The sequence below is a fragment of the Odocoileus virginianus genome, chromosome 14 (genome assembly GCF_023699985.2).
Source record: "Odocoileus virginianus isolate 20LAN1187 ecotype Illinois chromosome 14, Ovbor_1.2, whole genome shotgun sequence".
Classification (NCBI taxonomy): Eukaryota; Metazoa; Chordata; class Mammalia; order Artiodactyla; family Cervidae; genus Odocoileus; species Odocoileus virginianus.
Genome location: NC_069687.1, coordinates 13,110,781 through 13,133,075, shown reverse-complemented (window position 1 = coordinate 13,133,075; position 22,295 = coordinate 13,110,781). Strand labels below are relative to the sequence as shown.

Here is a 22,295-nt window from a genome sequence, read left to right as displayed (position 1 = left end):
AGGTGGCAATCATTCCCAGGCACCAACGCAGGGCTTGTAGAGAACCCTGAGAGTGATGACCTCCTGAAATACTGAACTGTGTGTACTCAGGTCATGCACACTTCAGTGCACACACACACACTGGTCCAGCCATCCCAAAGCCAACACGATGACAAATTTCTGAGGCAAGGCATCCCACCAAACTGCCTCTTACTCAAAAGTATGCTTTGCCTTGGGTTTCCCTTGTAGTTCAGTCGGTAGAGAATCTGCCCACAGTGCAGGAGACACGGGTTCGATCCCTGGGTTGGGAAGATCCCTTGGAGAAGGAAATGGCAACTGACTCCAGTATCCTTGCCTGGAAAATCTCATGGACAGAGGAGCCTGGTGGGCTGCAGTCCATGGGGTCCCAAAGCGTCAGGCACGACTGAGTGACTAGCACTTACTTACTTACTTATGCTTTGCCTTTAAGAGACACATTTGATCTATGGATTTTCTATCATAACAATGGAAAACATTTTTTAACCTGGCTACTGGACATTAGTAATCACAGAGAGGAGGAAACAGAAAATGCATCTGTGGGCTTGTTGGTATGCAGGGTCCATCTCCGAAGATACGTAAGCAGGAGAGAGCTACAGGGACTCTTGGCAACAGAGACTGTTAATTATTCCTTTTGTTTTCAGTGAGGGGAGTTTTCACAAAACATAAAATACATGGTGTTTTTTGAAATGGTGGAGACTATGAGGAAAAGACCAAATCTAATCCAGCCAAACTGAAAATTATGTTTGTGAAGACCTCGGTGATATGCCTGTGATTAATCCTAAGGCCTTTTTTTCAAGGAAAAACATGAATTCCAGGACAGCATCGTTCGGTTCTTCCTTAAAAAATTTTTTTTTAAATTTTTGAAAAGTCAGAAAAGGTTAATACATTTATATCAATTTATTGTTTCAGCTCATTGCAAGTTCAATATTGAAAAGACTCCTACATCATTGTATATAGACATAGAAAAACACTGCTTGATCAGAAACACCACTTACTCATTGCCGCAGCTCTCTAAAGAAGTACTATTTCTTTTGCAGAGAAAAGGATGCTATTCCTTAAGAGGACATCTGAAGAAGAATAGCTTCTCTATTGAATCCCATACACACATCTCTTCTAGGAGGACTGTTCCCCACCCACCAATCTTGATTCGGTCTCATCACTGAATGCGCCTTGTCCAGTGAATAGCTTAAGAAGTAATTCAGTGCAGAGGAACAGGTTAGAGCAGACCTGTATCCTATGAGCTGGTCAGTGTCACCTCCAACCCTCTAACTAATTGATATGATTGAAATTACTTAAAATAAGTGATGTTCTGGGACGTCCCTGGTGGTCCAGTGGCTAAGACTCTGCACTCCCAGTGCAGGGGGCCCAGGTTTGATTCCTGGCCAGGGAACTAGATCCCACATGCTGCAACTAGGAGTTTGAATGCCAAAACTGAAGACCCTGCATGCTGCAATGAACATCAGAGATATCCACTGCCGGAACTCAGACCCGACATAGCCTAATAAATAAATATTTAAAAAAATAAATGAATGAATGATGCATTGGCATTTAGCCCTCTACTGTTGAAGAAGAACCCCCCCCCCCCCGCCCCACCAAAGTCATACTCTTATTTATTTCACGATTGTCGAAGTGAGGGGAAAAAGCCCATAGGGGAAAATTTTGCTTATCCAACGAAATTTTTACTTTCTGGTTCTTTAATGAACAACCAATGGGATCGTGACTGAGAGGTAGTGTGTAGCTTAATGGCTCAGAATGTCTACCACCAATAATGTCCGGTTCACTGAGTTCAGATCACTACTCTGCCATGTTACTGCCCAGATGTGCTCCAGTAAGCTACTTAGCCTCTCTCTTACTAAATGTAAAATGCAGACATAAAAACACCTTCCTGCAGTACCACGGTAACCAATAATCCACCTTCAATGTGTTATTGCTTGCCAGGTGCTTAGCACAGTGCCTACCTTATAGACAGGGCTCAAAATTTACCTATAACTCTTGATGTAATTAAGAATCCTTAAATAATTTGTCAAACTCATGTCCACTGAGTCATTGATGCTATCCAACCATGAGTTTGAGCAAACTCTGGGAGATGGTGAAGGACAGGGAAGCCTGGTGAGCTAAAGTCCATGGGGTCACAAAGAGTCAGATAGGACTTAGCTACTGAAGTGAAGTGAAAGTCCCTCAGTCGTGTCCGACTGTTTGCCAGCCCATGGACTATACAGTCCGTGGAATTCTCCAGGCCAGAATACTGGAGTGGGTAGTCTTTCCCTTCTCCAAGGGATCTTCCCAACCCAGGGATCGAACCCAGGTCTCCTGCATTGCAGGCGTCTTCTTTACCAGCTGACCTAGAAGGGAAGCCCATGGCTTCAGAATGAGCGACTGAACAACAACAAGCAATTTGCCAAGATGCGAGATTCTTTAAAGAGATCTTTTAAAAGATCTTTTATAATTTGTCAGGATACAAGAAGTCTTTTTTTTTTAAGTTATCTCTTTACAAGTTGTTTTCAAAACCACAAGCCTGTGTTAGAAGACTAACAATGGCCCTTTGGGAAGAAGCCGAAAAGTCCAATTCATTAATACAGAATTTATCAGCAAGCATTACTGTTCATGCATATCGTAGGTTCCAATTACACTAAAAGCTTGTATACTTTAACTCAGAGCCTTCTGCTGACGTTAGCTGAGACATTATGTGCTTCCCTAGCAACTGTCCTGGGTTGTTAAAAGCAGAGCAGTATGAACCCATCCTTCTGGACCTGGAGACGAAAGTTACTATTTTCAAAGGGAGGGTAGCCCTCAAAAAGAGAAAGAAAAACAAACTCTCCAGAAACAAAGATGTTTTCATGTAAATATCCCTAAGGAGAGAAAGAAAAAGGGCGGTTATCAAAGCTAAAGGGAGACGACATGGAACAGATTTGTTCTGCATAATTAGCGGGTTTTGTAAGCAGAGTCTGGAAGGTGGATGTCACCGTTCTCTTCCTGGCAGGGTATTAGTTCTGTGTGATGCACTTGGACGAGCAACTTCTATCTCTCTTTCTCAGTAAAGCCACAAACATGATCAATATCATCTCAACAGTAAAGCCACAGACATCAATATCAATTTAAACTGCATCCTATCCTTGGAGTAATCCTATCCTTGGGTAAGCAGAACAGAAGGCCCTGTGAAGGTAAACAAACCAAGAAACGTTGAAAATTGCTTGCCTTTTGCTTATAGGCATTTTTCGCCTCTCTGGCCAACCTCTCCCTCTCTGCTGCTGCTGCTGCTGCTAAGTCTCTTCAGTCATGTCCAACTCTGTGCGACCCCATAGACGGCAGCCCACCAGGCTCCCCCGTCCCTGGGATTCTCCAGGCAAGAACACTGGAGTGGGTTGCCATTTCCTTCTCCAAGGCATCAAAGTGAAAAGTGAAAGTGAAGCCGCTCAGTCGTGTCTGACTCTTCGCGACCCCATGGACTGCAGCCCACCAGGCTCCTCCACCCATGGGATTTTCCAGGCAAGAGCACTGGAGTGGGTGCCATTGCCTTCTCTGTCTCCCTCTCTAGAGAAAAGCAAATGAAAAAAAAAAAAGAGAGAGAAAAGCAAATGAATTTTTTTTGATTGGCCAGATGAGAAAGCGCTGCCGTGGAGTGTGGATAGCACTCAAAGTGGGATGGCGTGGTGGTTCATATGGCAGTGTATTACATGATACTGATGAACTAATACCTTAGCCATTCTAGATAATCGGCAACTTGACAAGAATCTGAAACCTTGATTCCCTGTCCCATTTTTATTTATGTATTTATTTATTATTTGGCTGTGGTGGGTCTTCGTGGGCTCTTGAGCTTTTCTCTATTTCTGGTGAGCAGGGGCTACGCTCTAGTTGCAGTGCGCAGCCTTCTCATTGCAGCGGCTTCTCTTCTTGTTGACCACAGGCTCTAGAGCATCAGGCTTCAGCAATTAGGATGCATGGGCCCGATTGTCCCAAGGCAGGCAGGATCTTCCCAGACCAGGAATCAAACCCGTGTCTCCTGCATTGGCAGGTGGATTCTTCACCCTTGAGCTACCAGGGAAGACCTGCAGGTCCCATTTTGAATTTTTCTGTCCTTATACAGTTATTTTTATATTATCAACCCAATGAAAGTACTGGATATGTTGCCATCACATTTCTGTAACTCATGGGTTATATGAAATTACCTTTGAGTTATTGGATAGGAGTTTACATGGAAGTCTAAGGAATATTAGTCCACTGCTGTCACCATTGTTACATTGTTTACAATTCCAATTGATCTGAATTACTACCTATCTTGAGATTCCACCAGCACCATATCAGGATTAATGGAGAATTCGAGCCCAGATATTCCTATAACTTTGTTATGAAATAAAAATTATGGATTTTTTATTACTTATGTCTTATGATTTATGTTCATCATTATATTTTTACATAATCCTAAGGAGAGAAAGAAAATGGGCATCATAGCTAAGGGAGAGATTCACGGAAGAAATTTGATCACTGCTGAGTTTGCTTCTGTATCTCTGATGAGGAGTGAAGTTAAAATGATTGATAGACTCTCTTCCACAGCTAAAGACCCTGTTGAGCTTTTAAGGATGACTTCTACCTTCAGTCACTTGAGACAGAAGGCTTGGTTACAGAGTCCAGTACCCTGGATCATAAGCTTCACTCCATCACGTTACCACCTGTGTAGGACAATGGAAAATCACATTTTCTGAGCCAAAAAGTACCCAGAATATAATTAAGCTTAATGCCATTCGCATAGGCACAACTATCAATAGACACTCAATAAAAGTAACTTTTCATCCTGTTAGAATCAGCCCCATGGAGAGTCGTCCAGTATCACATGAGCCATAAACCCAAATCTCTGATTTCTTCTCAGTTTTCCAGGACCAAGTTTCTGTCACAACATTCTTAAAATGGTTCTTCTTAGACTATTGCTTCTCTTTTGCCTTTTCATGCTGTTCATGGGGTTCTCAAGGCAAGAATACTGAAGTGATTTGCCGTTCCGTTCTCCAGTGAACCACATCTTGTCAGAACTCTCCACCATGACCCGTCCATCTGGGGTGGCCTTACATGGCATGGGCTCACTAGTTTCATTGAGTCAGACAAGGCTGTGGTCCATGTGATCAGTTTGGTTAGTGGTTTTCATTCTGTCAGCCCTCTGGTGAATAAGGACAAGAGAATTATGGAAGCTTCTTAATGGGAGAAACTGACTGTGGGGGAAGGTACCGTGCCTCTCTAAGCTTGATAAATAGGGTTTTTCTTCAGCTCATTGCGAAATACCTACACTAATATCATGACATTCTCTACTTTTTTACATGGCTGGCTCGAGAAATGCATAGAAATTATTAATATCAAGTTTATTTACATTATTGGATTTCCTGTCTTCCCCTGGGTGATTCCCAATCAGCATATAGAAAATTTCTTTATAAACCCAAGATCTGCCATCATCAATACTGCTGCAATGATACTAATTCCCCTACTAAGGTAAATTAATAAATTAAGACCACACTAACATCAATGTTTTTAACAAGAACCTCTGCTGTAAAAATTTCTAGCTTGAAAGAGGCCTTTTCCAGCCAAGGTTTCTCATGAAAGAAGATGTGGTAAGGAAATCAATGGGGTCATTCTGAGTGATAAATAAACCTCATATGGCAAATCAGCGGCCCAAAGTTGAGAGTAGAGAGTTCCAAAATTCCTTTCCATTCTGGTCTTCAAATATATTCTAAAAATGCTTCAGTTCTGGGATATTTATAAGGTCTTTTCTTTGGATTAAAAAAAAAAAGACAAGTGCATCTCTATAAACACATCACAGTTATCATGGGAAACAGAAGTTTTACCAAATAATGTGATGTAGCTTCCAGAAAAGTGAAACATAAACATCAACTGTTTAGAATGAAGTAAGTGGAGAGCTTCTTTGATTCTGCCCAGGTGAGACCTTACCTTGAGCATGGCAATAGGTAAGCACAAGGTGAGTCATAGGGGGATAGGGACTAAGAGAAGAGTGGGGGGATCTGAAACCATGACATGCGAACAGCTGACTTTTCTACAAAAGGCAAGGTTACCGTTTCCTCTGCCAGGTCGTTCACACTTATCCTGTTTTGTCATCTCTACTCTGCCCTGAGCACTCCCCCATGCTGACTTGAGGCTTCTTGTCTCTTGCTCTTCTTGCAGTACCTTCTCCTACCCACTGCCCTCTCTCCAGGCCCATCCTGCCCCTAATTAATGCAATGGTTTAGAGCCCAGGCTCAGGAGCGAGGCTAGTTGGGTCCCTTGGGCACAGTCTGGCTCTACTACTTCTAACCATGTGAACTTGAGCAAAGGGCTCAGATTCCCTGTGCTTCCATCCAAGTGGGGGTAACTGCATTTATTCCACAGGACTATTGAAAAAATGCAATGCATTTGTCTATGAGAAACACGGGAACAGTGCCTACACACAGGAAGTGCCTTATTATTGACTATCCAAGTAGGTTTCATGTCGCTCCCTTTTTCAAATACCGCCAGAGGCTCATGTTGCCTAAAAGATCGAAGTGAAGCCCCTTAGCACGGCATTCCGGGTCATCTTTGCTCCAGACCTAACCTGACTTTTCAGGTTTCCCTTGCAATCTATGCTTCAGACACGTGCACACTTTAATCCAGGTGTGTCTGACTACCTGGCATTCATCAAACCTGCCAAACCTGCTTCTCACTTGCTCTTACTGCCACCAGTGACCAAAGCTCCCCTTTTCCTGAAGGACCTTTTAAAGTACTGCATACCCATGAAGACTTGGATCAAGGGGCCTGTCATCCAGTGATAGAGTCCTAGTCACCCCATTCAGAAAAATGATCCCATCCTCTGTGTTTTTCTGACCCTCTGTCACTCTATTACAGACAACGTCACACTAGCTTGTATTCTCAGAATTGGGGGGGTGGGGAGAGAGAGCTTAGGAGCATAAGGGTGAGTCACCAAAAATTATCCCAGATCCCACTCTGTCACGTTTCTGCTCTAAAGGGGGAAACTGTCAAGAAAAAAAGAAAGAGACAGTGAAAGAAAGCAAAAGAAAGAAAGCAGAAAATGACCCATGGAGCTGTTCTATGTGCTCAAATCTGAAATAGTTACCATCCTAAGAAGAGGAAAGATTAACGCATCTGAAAACAGTGGAGACCCGTGCCTTGAAAGAAGCAGTGATCGAGTCAAAATCATTCAATTGATTGATTGATCATTCAATCAATCTCCAGCAACAAATCGACCTCTGTTGAGGGATTTTGAGTTGAATATCCACTCAAATGAAGGTAACTCTGAACCATTCAATATTTAAGCCATCTTATATTTTACATTCTTCAAACCATAAAAGAGGGCATCTTCTCACTTAAACTGTGGCCTTAAAATCTTTCTTTCTGAAAGTATAGCTAATAACCAGCTATGATTAAATGTTGGAAACCTCGAATCTTGCAGGGTTACTGGAGCCACTTTAAAAACAAAATGGGATACCCCGCACAGTTTCTGCCCTAACAATCTACCATGGTGCAATTTGCTAACAGTGAAAGGAACAGATGTTAGAAGCTGTGATAACTTCATGCAACCAGTTGAGAAAGCCTTAAAACATTTCTAAAGTACTCCAGTCCTTCCCTAAAGTTTTACAAGTAATTGGAAGAGATGGGATCTGTGATGAAAACTTGAGCTCTGGTCGTTATTTTAGAGGGTGGTGAAGTTAGTTCCAGTTGACGGGAAAAACTAATCTACAATCAATGCAGATCTTATGAATCAAGTCTTGATAGCAATAGCATGTCTTGATGTTGGACTTTGTTTATAAGTAAAATAATAGACTGCAATGATTTATACACATTCCACAATTAAACCCTTGGAGCCTTTAGAAAACCAAAAATAAAAGTAATCCATAATTTTGAAAGAGTAAAATATATTCTACCCACTATGCAGAAACTAGGATTATATCTGGGTTCATAGATACCAGCCCAGGAGTGGGCTTTTCCAGGCACATCACCATATGCTCAAACAGTAGGAAGACATTTTGCCAGTTGATCTGATTAATGGGCTGGGGCTTAATTCAGTTTGTGGGTCCATCAAGTGAAAGACAAACATTTGTACTTGATTCGGCCTTGGATAATCCTAAGGTTATATGGCTCTAACAAGATAATCCATTAAGCACAGTTGCTCAAGTGTCTGTCCATTTGGGAGAAGAATTTATCAGGAGGCTGTCAGAGGAAAAGAACCCTAATGATGCCACTCCAGACGTTGAGCTCACTCTGCAGATTTGAGAGGGTCCCCTGCCAAAGAATCCACACCGGAGATGAGCCCACACCGGAAATGAGGCTACAGGCAGATTTATGGAGCAGGGAGACCACACTCGCTGAGAGAGGCCCATGGACGCCTCCTTACCTCTTCACAAGCTTTCAGTTTGGCTTCACCAACCCTGAGCTCTCCTAGACACTTACAAGTGATCTATAGTCTGAGCTTGAAGCTCATCCAAAGATAACTGCAAAGCCATCAAGTTTTATTTCTATGAGGCTTCTCTGGAATTTACTGAGTCTGCACTGGACTTTGGACAAAAATGACCTTAATTTTCTTTGTCATGGTAATCATACATTTCAATCATTAGCTCCAGACTATGATATGAAAGCCCAATATTAAATGTTGAACCTATTAAAGATTATAGCCTGTATAACGGTTCCAAGTGAGAAAACTTTTCTTCTTTGGTTTTGAGTTTAGTGGAAGTGTAGTGAAAATATTCACCCATCCATAATTCTATGGATACACTAGAAAGGAAGAACATTTTAACTGTGTTTAGAATTCATGTCACAAAAAGAGAGCTGAATGTAGTTTACATTTCTTAAGTAGTAAACTTAATGGGTCATGGACTGACAGAAATGCTAGGTGGGATCCTTTTTATAGTACATTGTCACACAAATAGCTAGAGGACAATGGCAAACTTAGCATCGATATAGACAAGAAAATACTTGGCAGAGTTTTTCATGGGGTGATTGTTATATAAAGTGATTGAGCTCTAGGCAAAGGGTATATCAAGGACAACTCGTATTGTCTTTTCCCCAATACAGCATACAGTTCTTTGTTTCAAACCATTTAGATAGTGAACGCAGCATCAGACCTGCCAACCTTCTGCCTTGGACGCCCCTTGCAGACCTTCAGCCCAGCTCTCAGGTCTTCCTTCCAAGTAGACCAATGTTCTGAAACACTGCCATCTTGTGGCCAGTTCCAGAGACATCATGAGCTCCGGGCACCCGGGACACCCATCACCCTAGAGAGGAAACTTGCTACTGAGTTTTCACAAAGGGGCATTTGGGGGATGGAGAAGTTAACACCCACCAAAAATGTGGAGTAGCGTGCGCAAGGCACTTCGTTGTGCAGCTGTACAAGTGACAGTTATTTAAAATAGAATTCACTCAAAAATTATTAAGGCTATTTCCCGAGTGCTGTGTATACAGCCAAGGTACCATTTTGGGGGGAAAAAAAAAATAGAATCAAATAAAGTAACAGTTTAAAAAAAAGAGTCTGAGCAATGTCAACACTGCCCAAAAGAATATGTCTGCAGTGTGAAAAGGAAAAGTAAAACATGCCTCAAGAAGACCCTGCACAGACAGTGACTGCTGATCTGTGAGATGACTTCTGTACGTGGCATTCCAGAAAGGAGGGGCAGTATTAGGGACCACGTGTCCCCCACACGCATTTGGAAAATTTTCAAACTTTCAAAACATATCATGAAACACCTGTATTCCTCTCCTTTAGATGTACCAACCGTTAACGTTTGACTGTCTTGTCTATTTGAACCTACTTGTTTTCTTCTTCATGACTGGACAGCAAGTTGAAGTCATCATTAGACTCAGCCTGAAATTTTTACCATTTATGTTCCAAGATAAGGGTCTTCTCTATTACCAGGATATCAATGCCACAGTTGAGAAAATTAACTTCAAATCAATAAATTATGTAACACAAAGTCCATATTTCAATTACTTTCAATTGTTTCCCCACACATCTTTCACAGCTTTTCTTTTTCCTGATCTAAGATGCATTCAAGGTTCACATATTGTGTTTGATTACAATAAGCCCCTGACATATGAACCTTCAGGTTACCAACTTCAAAGAAACATGTAAACATGCTCTGTGTGCCGGCTATGGTACGTATTACTGTACTTTTCAAGGTCTGTACTGTAAGACTAAAATATCTTCTTTTTTGTGTTTATGTATTATGTATTTTGTATTTATGTTCTCATTTATGTATTATGTATTTTATATGAAAAGTATTATAAACCTATTATATTACTGTATGCTTCCCAGGTAGCTCAGTGGTAAAGAATCTGCCTGCAATGCAGGAGATGCAGGTTTGATCCCTGGGTCAGGAAAATCCCCTGGAGAAGGGAAATGGCCACCCACTCCAGTATTCTTGCCTGGAGAATCCCATGGACAGAGGAGCCTGGTGGGCTGCAGTCCTTGGGGTCGCAAAGAGTTGGACACGACTTAGTGACTTTAGCGACTAAACACACACACAGTATGCTACCTGGCAGATTCTGTTAGTTGGGTACCTAGGCTAACTCTGTTGGACTTAGGAACAAACTGGACTGTGACCCTGCTCTCAGACAGGGCTTGTTTATATGCTGGGGACTTACTGTATCCTGTCTCTTCAGCCTCTTTCCACCTAGGACCTCCCCTCCCCATCACCATTTTTTGTCATTCCTGACACTGGCTGGAGAGCCCAGACAGCTTCCCGTATCGTTTTGAGCATTCTGAATCTGTTCATATACACTTAACTTCAGAGGACAGTGTTCCCTGATGTCACCCTCTCTCCCATCTGCTCTCATTTCCTTAAATGTGAAGCATTTTTTTTTCTGTGGGTGTCCAGGCTGAGCACCAGAGTCCTTCAGAGAGGAACTGGGAGATGCATCACTAAACAACTTGCCTGTCTATGACACATCTCAAGGGAGAGACCCAAAGGTCCTGGGGTTTTCAGAGTGGGTGGAGCCGGGGAGAACAGCTCTACTCATGCCTGGCAGTTACTCTCAGAGGCTCCATCCCCTTCTGCCCCATCCACACAAGCAGAAGTTAAACGCTTAGCCTATTATTTTCAATCCTGTGTTCACAGATATTTTCATCACAACTTGTCTCAAAGAAAAAGATCTTTGATACAGTCAAAGCATGCAAACATAGGTAGAAATGATCAAATTTCAAAAGCAAGCCCACCCTGTTTTGTATCCCTTGCTACTTTCTCAGTCATAGTCACTGGCATCTGAGAGGGGATGCTCTTTGCTGCCAAGTACGGTGTATTCCCCATCGCTGTTAAACTGCCCATCTGTAGTCAGCCCGCTCTCCAGAGCATCCCGAGTGAGCTTGTTCAGGTTTTTCTTTGGGCTCACTTGCATAATTGCTTGAGGTCTTACATAAAATGAGAAACTGGTAGGTCTCTTCAGTTGTTTTTGGAGTACATAACATACAACTCAATGGACATGAACTTGAGTAAACTCTGGCAGATGGTGGAGAACAGGGAAGCGTGGCGTGCTGCAGTCCTTGAGATCACAGAGTCAGACATGACTTAGCGACTGAACAACAAACATAGAACTTATCAATATCAAGAGACCCAACCCAGGGATCGAACCCAGATCTCCCACATTGCAGGTGGGTTCTTTAATGTCTTAGCCACCAGGGAAGCCCATCAAGGGATCATGTACCCGCAATCAAATCTGGTCCCTCCTATTCCCAAATGATGTTTCATTTTCAACACACCATTGCCCAGACCTTCTTGATGACTCCAATCAAAATCTGATCCCCGGATCAGGGAGGAAGGCTGTGCTGACCCAAGGGACACCTGCTTATACCAAGGGTAGACGCACTGACTTGTCCAGGGGTATGACCCAAGTCAAGAGTTTATCTTTCCTACCCTGGGCACTTAGTTCCCATGTAATGTTTGATTGCCAGATAATTATAACCTGGCCATTTGTATTGTCTCTTTTTTATAGACCTAAATTTCACAAAAGCACAAAACCATTCTCCCACACCAAGAGGAAGAGTTGTTATTATTTAGTCACTAAGTCATGCCCAATTCTTTCATGACCCCATGGACCGTAGCCTGCCAGGCTCCTCTGTCCATGGGATTTCTCAGGCAAGAATACTGGAGTGGGTTGCCATTTCCTACTGCAGGGAGCCTTCCCAACCCAAGAATCTAACCCGCATCTCCTACACTGGCAGGCAGATTCTTTACCACTCAGCCACCAGGGAAGCCCAGGAGGAAGAGTGCCTACAGCCTAATCAGAAAAAAACAAAACAAACAAGAAACTTGATGAACTCTGATTCTGGAATCAAGTCTACCTGAAATTACAGCTAAACCAAATTCTAGCTGATTAATCTGGGAAAAGGCACATACCTAAGTTTCAGTTTTCTCATCTGTAAAATAGGATTACTGATAACATGTTCCCTCTAGGATACTTATAAATCTTAATGAGATAATGGATATAAAATACTTTATTTTTCAGACTCTTTCAGATCTCCCAATATGCGTGACACTCTGATTTCAATGTGTGTCAACCATTGCTAAGAAGATTCCTAAGACTTGAGGATTTCACTGATTAATGTTAGGGAGAATAAATAGCAGAATTAGATAAGACCTTTTGGAAATTTGAAGGTAGCAGTGCAGAAATTCTTTATGGATGATGAAAAGGGTTACTTTGTGATAAAAATTAAAAGCCCATTAAAAAGGGCATTGGGTGCACATTGTCAAGAGTATTTAACAGAAGGCCTTTGCCAAGGAAGAGGAGATTTTAGTCAAGTGGTTCCACCCCACAGGATAAAGGGCCGTTTGGCCAGCAGTGGCAGGATTTCCTGACTGTGCTCAGCTGAATATTTGTCCTCAGCTGATAGACGCACGTAGACCTGTGTCCCGGCCAAAATGACAGAGATAAACTGCTTCTTGCACCCTGAATTCTTCCAGAGGTGGGTTTGGCCCAATCAGCAGGTCTGGGTCCATGAACCTGCAGTAGGTGAAGGAAGGCGATATGAGGCGATATGAGGCGTACTCCCAGCGCCGGGGTGCTCAGCGACCTCGCGCAGTCACACCTTGCTCCTCCCCTCCGTTCAGACTTGCCTCTCCAACTTCTGCATCCATCATTTCAAGCCCTCACCATCCACTGATGGTCATGGAGGGACAAGTCGACCTTTAGTCTCTGCTCGTAGGTCACTCTCGTTCTGGGTACTGGAGATTTTCACTGGCTCTTTGAGACTGGACCCATTTTCAGAACTCCATCCTTGTGATGTTTGAGTGTTTTTCACCATCTCAGTACAGATTAGTCCTATTTCTCTTTAATGTATTTTCTTTTTTGGCTGCCGTGGGTCTTCCCTGCTGCATGTGGCTTTCTCATTGCGCTGGCTCCTCTCGTTTCGGATCGTGGGCTCTGTAGCTGTGGCTCAGGCACTTAGTTGGCATGAGAGGTCTTCCCAGACCAGGGGTCGAACCGGTGTTCCTTACATTGCAAAGCAGGTACTTAACCACTGAACCACCATGGAAGCCCAGTCCTATTATTATTAGTTTCAGGTTTATTCTTTCTAAAAGAAGGAGAATGAAAAACAGTCAAGTAAGAAGAGGGAACACATAGAAGCACACATGGACCAGAGAAAGTCTGTGAAGTCATTTAATCCACATAATAATGCTATAAGGTATGTACCATTCATATTTATATCGTGCATAGAACAAAAAATCAGAGAAATTGAACAATTTGCTCAAGAAAACATAATCGGGAATTGGCAAAGCGAGGATTTGAATCCATGTAGTGAAGCCTGTGCAATTAAACACTACCTTATACCATCTCTAAGATTCATTCATTCACTCGATACACCCTTATCACATAAGCCTGTGTATACAAAAGTACATCAATTCTACTTACACAACTTTATGGGTTTGATCTACAATGCTTGCTACAGTGGTTTATTATAAGAAGGTGCCACAGCGTATTCCACACTGATCATATTTTAATACAATGAAAATTCTGTCCCTTCTCCTTTTGATTTTAATTACTTACACTGAGCCTTAATAGAGAGTTTTGTTCTTCATCTATTTCCAGAAATGCTACACACTGATGCATCTTTTCAGTAAGCTTACCTAAGTTGCTAAATATAAGGAATGATTTATGGTTTCTGTCAATGAAAACTGAAAAGGCTGTTACCCAAAATATCAAAAGATACTTTTCAAATACCCTCAAAAATATCCAAATATCATACCTTTGATCTTCTCAAAAGGAAGAGCTCTTGACAAGTTTATTGTCTCATTTAGAAGTAATAAATATTAGTACATTAACAGTAGGTAGAGAGGAGAGGAAAAAGCAAAATTTTCTTTTTTTTCTTTAACAAAAGGTGGGTCAAGACAGCAGGATAATTGTTCACATGTGTCCTTAGAGCAGAAGCTTCAAAGATTGAAATAAAATGTGTTTCCCCTGGTGACAGAATCAAATAATGAAAAGGGAATGTTTATTCAAAATTACTTCGTATTTAAGATCATTTATAAATAATGTATTGAATGTGCTGGTTATAATGGTTATACATCACATTTTAAAAAGTAAAACAAGGGGAACATTTTTTCATGAGCCGTTAGTGGAATATAAATTGATCCAAATTAGCAGCAAATTCAGAGCATCTGTTTCGACAACCACCATGAGAGAAGCATGGCTTACAGATTTTATGTTTGATTGCTTTATTAAAATATAACTTTATCAATTTCTCTATTATATGTACATACTAAAAAGTACACTTGTAGAAAATATTCTTGTCTCAGTTTAAATTGATTTGTCTGATATCCTTAACGTTTAAACTGATCAGCTAGTAATTTTGAAAAGTCAATTTCATATGCACCCATTATATTCCAGCAGCTTTGGGGATGTATGATATCATAATTTAAGAAACTATGTAATGATTCTATAACAGCAAGACAGTCACCAAAATGACTTTCCAGAAATTAAAAATTCAACTTACTGGCTGTTGGAAGGTTCAGCTCTTCAGTGGAGTTCAAAACCTAGTCTGCAAGCAAGTGACTTCAGGAAGGTTACCTAACCTTCCTGAGAGTCCCAGTGGCCTCCTCAATATAATAAGGACCAAAAGAGAACCTACCACCCAGTATGAGGATGAGGATGGAATAAGATAATTCATACAAAGCCCTCAATGCCTGGCACATGGACAGCATTCAGGGTGGGTGGCATTGATCATCATCACATCACTATCATCATTCCAAAATACAATACGTTCTTTTATTGCCATAGGACCCATCTGAATCCTTCTTGAGACACACAAATAACCAAGGTAAGAGCCAAAAGAAAATTGTGAAAATTTCACAAGGAAAAGCCTGTTGCTTTGCTAAGCCTCCACCACGCTGGACACTGGGCCTTCTCTTTCAGTCTTGACAGCCACCCTGAGAGGCAGGGTTACCATCTCCTGTACCAGTCCAGCATCAGATACAGTCCCGAGAAATGAGAGAAACCTGCCCTCAGTGCAGGGGCACAAGTGACTTCCTGCTGGCCTACACAACCCCACCGCTCTGATCCCATCTAGGTTAGACCAGGGATAAAAGTCTCACCTAAAGCCAAATGCTCTTATGAGTCTGTCCAACAAGCACAGGTTCAGAGACCAGGTTGTTGCTGTTAATTCACTAAGCCGTGTCTGACTCTGAGATCCCAAGGACTGCAGCATGCCAGGCTTCCCTGTCCTTCCCGATCTCCCAGAGTTTGCTCAGACTCATGTGCATTGAGTCAATGATGCCATCCAACCATCTCACCCTCTGTCGCCCCCTTCTCCTTCCACCCTCAATCTTTCCCAGCATCAGGGCATTTTCCAATGAGTCGACATTTTGCATCAAATAGCCAAAGTATTGGAGCTTCAGCATCAGTCCTTCCAATGAATATTCAGGGTTGATTTCCTTTAGGATTGACTAGATTGATCTCCTTGCTGTCAAGGGACTTTCCAGAGTCTTCTCCAGCCCTGCCGTTTGAAAAAGGCCAGGTAACCACTGGCTAACAGGACCAGGTCTGCCTTGAGGAATTTGAACTCAAGACGGTCAGAGAGAGAGTTGGCCAGCAGGTGGCAGTAGTGTACAGAGGCCAAGCTAGGACTGCTCACAGTAGGTCGGGCCAACAAGGAGAGAGAAGGTGTTGGGATGAGAAATAATGACTTTACTGGGAAGGCCAGCAGACTGAGAAGATGGTGGGCTAGTGTCTCAAAGAACCATCTTGTTGGAATTAGAATTCAGGCTTCTTTTATATTCAAACAGGGAGAGATTGGCTCTTGGCTGCAAACTTTTTGGTGCAGGAATTTTTTTTGTTTGTTTGTTTTTTGTTTTTTGTTTTGTTTTTTTTTTTTTTTAACAAATACTATTTTATTATTTACAAAATACATAGTGATCATAAGGATACATGTAACAAATTACAAATGGGAAAAGTACAGGGAAAAGTTGAGGCAAATATGTTAAATGACAGCAAGGTACCCATTAATATTGAATCCATTTAGAATAAAACTGTTCTTTGTTCAACTTAGTCAAGGCCAAGAGTAGGTACATTGTTGAGCAGAAAATGCCAGTTACCTAGAAATATACTTCTACCAAAAAGTAGAAAAGTATTAGTAGTGTACCTAAATTAAATCACAGCATATACAGATCCAGTGTTCCACAGTACAACCATTGGTTTTAGGCAGGAATCTGTTTTAACTGTCTGAGCTTGTGTGATCACAGTGTTCCTATAAACCTCCAACAAGACTGGCTATTTTCTGTTCTTCAGTTCTTTGTCTCTATAAGAATGTAAAAGTATTATACCTTAAAGGTCAGAACCTTGAGAGTGGGTTATCATGTATTTCAGGCTATGGGCAACATTCTTTTACAAAAAGGGCAGAGCCAGCATGTCTAAGCACAGGTGACCAAGCATGAGAGTTAGAGCGAAAGGAATAAATTCAGTGTGGAGTCATGTCTGTACTGTTACAGGAGGAGTGGAAGAAATTAAAACAACAGTGGCCAAGATACCAAAATGATGGAGCCCTAGAAAAATGATCAGATCTTTCCACCACGAGGAGGAAACTGGGAGCCCATCTTTCCCCAGATGACCCCAGGAACACGTCGTATCCTGGGAGAGAGAACAGAGTGGTCACTGAACATCAGAGCGGCCCTTCTCAGGCCGACACCATGAGACTGTGTTGATGACCAAGATGAAATAAGACAATGAAGTAAACGTCATGGTTAAAAATCAGCAATAAATACAGGCCTCAGGAACCTTAACTTCCTCCAAAGAGGAAGGCTTCTGTGCTTGTTTAAATAGTAGAAGGGAAGAGAAATACCAGGTGTGACTCTGTTATCCTTTTAAGCTACTTTCTGAAAGAAATTACAAGACCTTATCTTCATAAAACAGACCAAGTTGACATTCTTCTGTGTCTGGTATGCACCCACATTTTCCTCAGGGCCAACAAGAGGCCAATCTGCAGAGAGATGACTATGAAATTTCAGCAAATTAATGCAGCTACCATCACAGTCCAATGTTTCTTTTTTTTTTTTAATTGCCTTTACAATGAACAATGTTTCTTTCCAATGGAAAGATTGTTTTCTCCCTAAAGAAAAGACTATATATAAGAAATAAATAAATATATATATATATGTACAGAGAAAAATATGTATGTACACATATGGCTACAGAGAAAGGATATAGATATAAAATGGTATATATGTTTCTATAAATATATATACCATTTTATATCTTTTTATATCAATATACCATTTTTATATATTCTTTTACATTTATATCCTTTTATGCATGTATGTATATATCTATATCATATATGTAAGTATATAAGTAGATAGATACACACATACTTAACTAGGTATCAGGTCTCTGGAACTTAGACTAAACTTTCAAATGAAACCATATACAATTTTTGAAACAGACACCAAGATAACATATTTAAAGCCCAGATTCTAATCTAAAAGTTTTGACTTTTAAAATCACCAACCCATACATTTCTGTCCTGAGGCTCTTCACCATGTCAAATTACCATTTATATAAGCATTTGATAGGCACTCATTAACTCAAAAAAAAGAAAAAAAGATGGCTATTTCTGCTCATTCCATTGAACTTCTGATCTGTTGAATTAGACAGCATAGGAAATTGCAGAGCCGCATGACTGCTAATCAAATGGTTTTCTTTTCAAATACTGCCAGCTGGGCTTTAGAAGAACAAGTCACGCATTGGGCGTTACACGAGGGTAAGGCCAGGCTGATAGATTTCCTTCAACTTCTGAATGCCAGCCAGCATGTTGCACAGTTCTTGACTTACCAAAGAAGGATGCTGAAGCTAATAAACTCACTTCTTTGTAGGCTCTCACAGGCTATGACCGTTGGCATTTTAAATACCCCTCAAAGCTGTTTCGTTTGAGATAACACCTGGGAGAGGCACTTGCCAACGTGTCTTCTTTAATCCTGTCCTAGAAATTCAAATCGGCCACCACAGAGACACATATTAAAATTCCTACATTGTTCCTGACCACAGGGAGACAGAGGTTGAACCTGCTCAAGCCTGACAATTGTCAGGTTTAATGCATCTTAATAAAATCACGACCTGCTTTGATATAGCAGTTGGCACATCCTTTTATAAAGTCTAACAGTCAGGGTTCTTCATGCTTCCAAGGAGCGCAAAAGTCTTAAACCTAAAATTTTTAAGTTAGAAGGCAAAGGCAGCAACAAGAGTCAAAACAGAAATTTGATGAGAGAGGATACATCGGAATACTAAGCAGTCAATGTAACAATTGTATTCTATCCATGTCGTGTAGAATTAAATATGTCACATATGCTGTTCACAAAGCCACCCACCTCTCAATCAAACTGCTTCTTTCAAGAGCTGAAAACCAAGTAAATACCACTCCCACTCACAACGCCCAAATTTCTTAATTCCAGAGTCATTGCAGCTTTTCACAGAGGTCCAGTGTCACATCGATTTTGCAACCAATGCAACCCGATATTGCATGACTCTGAGATTATGATTTGGCTCCTAATTGCTGTGTATATTGTTCACTGCATTATTTCTTTTCATTCAGCTAATTTATCACCATCTCCACTACTGATGTTTCTTTATTTAATGGATAAATAAATTTGGACTTTTAATTCTTGGCAAAAGATTTGTAACATACTTGTATGTTTGCCTCATGCTCTTTGATTTTCCTTGACACTGTAACATATTGTTTCGTGAGTTAATCCAACTCACTCTTCCTCAATAGCTTGGCTAACTATTGACAAGCTAAAATTCACTGAAAGAAGAGGAAAAAATATGCTTTCCCCTATAACTTAAAAATAATTTTCTTGAGACCTGTTAATTGACAGTAGTGAATATCTGGGTCAGTAATGGCAGTGGCGATATCTTTCAAGAGGGTCTAAATACGAAATTTAAGTTAAACTACGTCGTTAGTGCCATTCTCTTCTTGCACACAGTCACCATGATCCTTGAGGGGAAGTTTTGTCATACAGAGGCAACAGGGACCAATGTGGCTCAAGAATCTCAGGAGATTTTATTGGCCTTGCAATGTCTAGCACACCTTGAAGGAGGTCTGGGACTCACCGTATGCCTGGCTTAAGGAAATAAAGGAGGCGCAAAAATTCTATATATAAGATTGCTCACTCCAGCCAAAGATTATAATATTTTCTCCTGGTTGCGAAGATCTGCTGGAGAAGGGATAGGCTACTCACTCCAGTGTTCTTGGATTTCCCTGGTGGCTCAGCTGGTAAAGAATCCACCTGCAGTGAGGGAGACCTGAGTTTGGTCCCTGGGTTGGGAAGATGCCCTGGAGAAGGGAATGGCAACCCACTCCAGTATTCTGGCCTGGAGAATTCCATGGACTGTATAGTCCATGGGATCACAAGGAGTCGGACACAACTGAGCAACTTTCACTTCCACTTTGCTGGTTGTTCCCAATTCCATTCCTTCCCATAGACACAGCAACCCGTACGCATGGAAAAAAAGGTATGAGAAACTTCTGACAGTGATATTTTTGTGGGCTTATCTTCTTTCTTCATCCATAGTGTAAAATGTACCTATTAGCCATTTTGTATTTCCATGATTCAGTTTAAGCTTGTTCTTTGAAGTTCTCAATTTATCTGAAATTTACATTTCTGATGGAGGGAACTTTGAATTTATGAGGTGGATATTTGTAAAGCTGCCTCAGAGACTTGCTCTGTTGACTACATGTGTGATCAGCCACAAAATCATGCCCGATTCCTTGTGACCCCATGGACTGTAGCCCACCAGGCTCCTCTGTCCATGGGATTTCCCAGGCAAGAACACTGGAGTGGGTTGCCACCTCCTTCTCCAGGAGATCTTCCCAACCCAGGGATGGAACCTATGTCTCCTGCATTAGCAGGCAGATTCTCTAGCACTGAGCCTCCTGGGAAGCCCTAATCCTCTTGCTCTCAGAGACAAAAGAACAAGTTCAACCTTCACCCCAAAGAGCACTTGGCTCCACTTTCATCCCAAGGAGTCACTTTGTGGAGAGAGTCCTAGGTCAGCAGATGCTGAGCTTTAAGCATCTTCATTTCAGCATCTTTTCTTTAAGAGGCGTGTGGAACAGGGTTTGCCTTTGGTGAAGGGCTTGCCTTTGGGGATCTCACCAGTCCCTTTACAAAATTCAAATTTAATGGCAATAGTGAGTTTCATACCTAAATTATGAGTTAATCATTCAGAAAGGATCAATCCTGTAGTTGTGATACCCTGAACAAAATTAACACATAAGAAGAGAATTTTCTGCAAGAATTTTTCTCACCAGCATTCTGGGGTGCCACAGGGAGGCCCAGGGGCATAGCTCCCAGATCTGGACCTGGCAAAGGGTGGCCCATTGCCGGGGCCTGATACAGGGTGACTCAGGCTACCTGACTCCAGACGGCCAGGTGAGATAGAGAAAATGGTGAGCTCCACACAGTAGCAAAAAGGACCAGTTCCTGAGCACATCTCAAAACCTTCATGGGCTTCCTGGAGGAAATGAGTAAAATTGTAGGGTACTGGCAATACTGTAATACTGGGAGCAAAAATCAGAAAAAAAATATGTTAAGGTCTCTTCACCTTGCTTCTCCAGATTGACATCTGGGAAACAGCAGTAACATCAGGAGCCAAGATGTTTTGGAGACCGTCTCTTCTCATCTGGACCAAGAGTCAGAGGAAATAAAATATTATTATTTTCCTCCCAGTTATCCAGTTTTGTTTTGTTTTTTTATTGCCATCAACCATCCTCTTTCCTCCTCCTTCTATCACCTCTTCCTGTGGGTCTTATCCTTTCTGAGTGAGTGAGTGAAGTCGCTCAGTCATGTCTGACTCTTTGCGACCCCATGGACTATAGCCTACCAGGCTCCTCCATCCATGGGATTTTCCAGGCAAGAATATTGGAGTGGGTTGCCATTTCTTTCTCCAGAAGATCTTCCCGACCCAGGGATTGAACCCAGGTCTCCCAAATTGTAGGCAGATGCTTTACCATCTGAGCCACCAGGGAAGTCTTTCTGAAGAGTTCATCTATTGTTCAGTTCAGTTCAGTTCAGTCGATCAGTTGTGTCCAACTCTTTGAGACCCCATGGACTGCAGCACACCAGGCCTCCCTGTCCATCACCAACTCCTGGCGTTTAAGCAAACTCATGTCCATTGAGTCGGTGATGCCACTCAGCCGTCTCATCCTCTGTCGTCCCCTTCTCCTGCTGCCTTCAATCTTTCCCAGCATCAGGGTCTTTTCAAATGAGTAATCTATTGTGATGACCCACAAATGTGTACATTTGACCTGAAACTCTCCTCTGAGCCTCAGAGTCATGCACCCACTTGTTTACTTGGCAGCGTGACTGGAAAGTTCCACAGTCATCTCTACCTCAGTCATTTTTGGGAGCTGGAAGCACAGCGGTAGGACCATGGAACTGAGGATTTTCCTCCCCTATTCACTGGGTGATGGAAGTGGAGACTTGTGGTTTCAAGCTGCTGCTAGGGGCATCTTCAGCCTGGGGACAGAACTTGGTTTGGTGGAATCACAAGTGTAGACGAGAGAGAAGAGAGCAGGGCTGCTGAAGGGTCGGATTTGGGGGTTGGATTTGCGAGGTGAGGGAGAGATGGGAACTGGAGTGGTAAAAGGCCGAGCAGCTAGTCCAAGACCTGTAGCAGGAGATGCGTGGGAACTTGGTGTCCCTGGCGTCACGCTGCGGTGGTACCCTTCAAAGCAGGTCTTCTTTTCTAGTTTCCCATTCTGTCTTACGGTGGAAGAGACCACCTTCCCATGATTCCTCCCTTAAACCAAGTACATGGCTCTCTTGAGATTTCCC

The 22,295-nt window shown here is 42.0% G+C and overlaps 1 non-coding gene across 1 annotated transcript; it reads left to right on the top strand.

Annotated features, from left to right (window-relative positions):
• Positions 1–1,335: 1,335 nt before the first annotated feature.
• TRNAG-CCC (transfer RNA glycine (anticodon CCC)) lies at positions 1,336–1,408 on the top strand. The gene has a single exon. It is a non-coding gene; the product is annotated as a tRNA-Gly (tRNA).
• Positions 1,409–22,295: the final 20,887 nt, after the last annotated feature.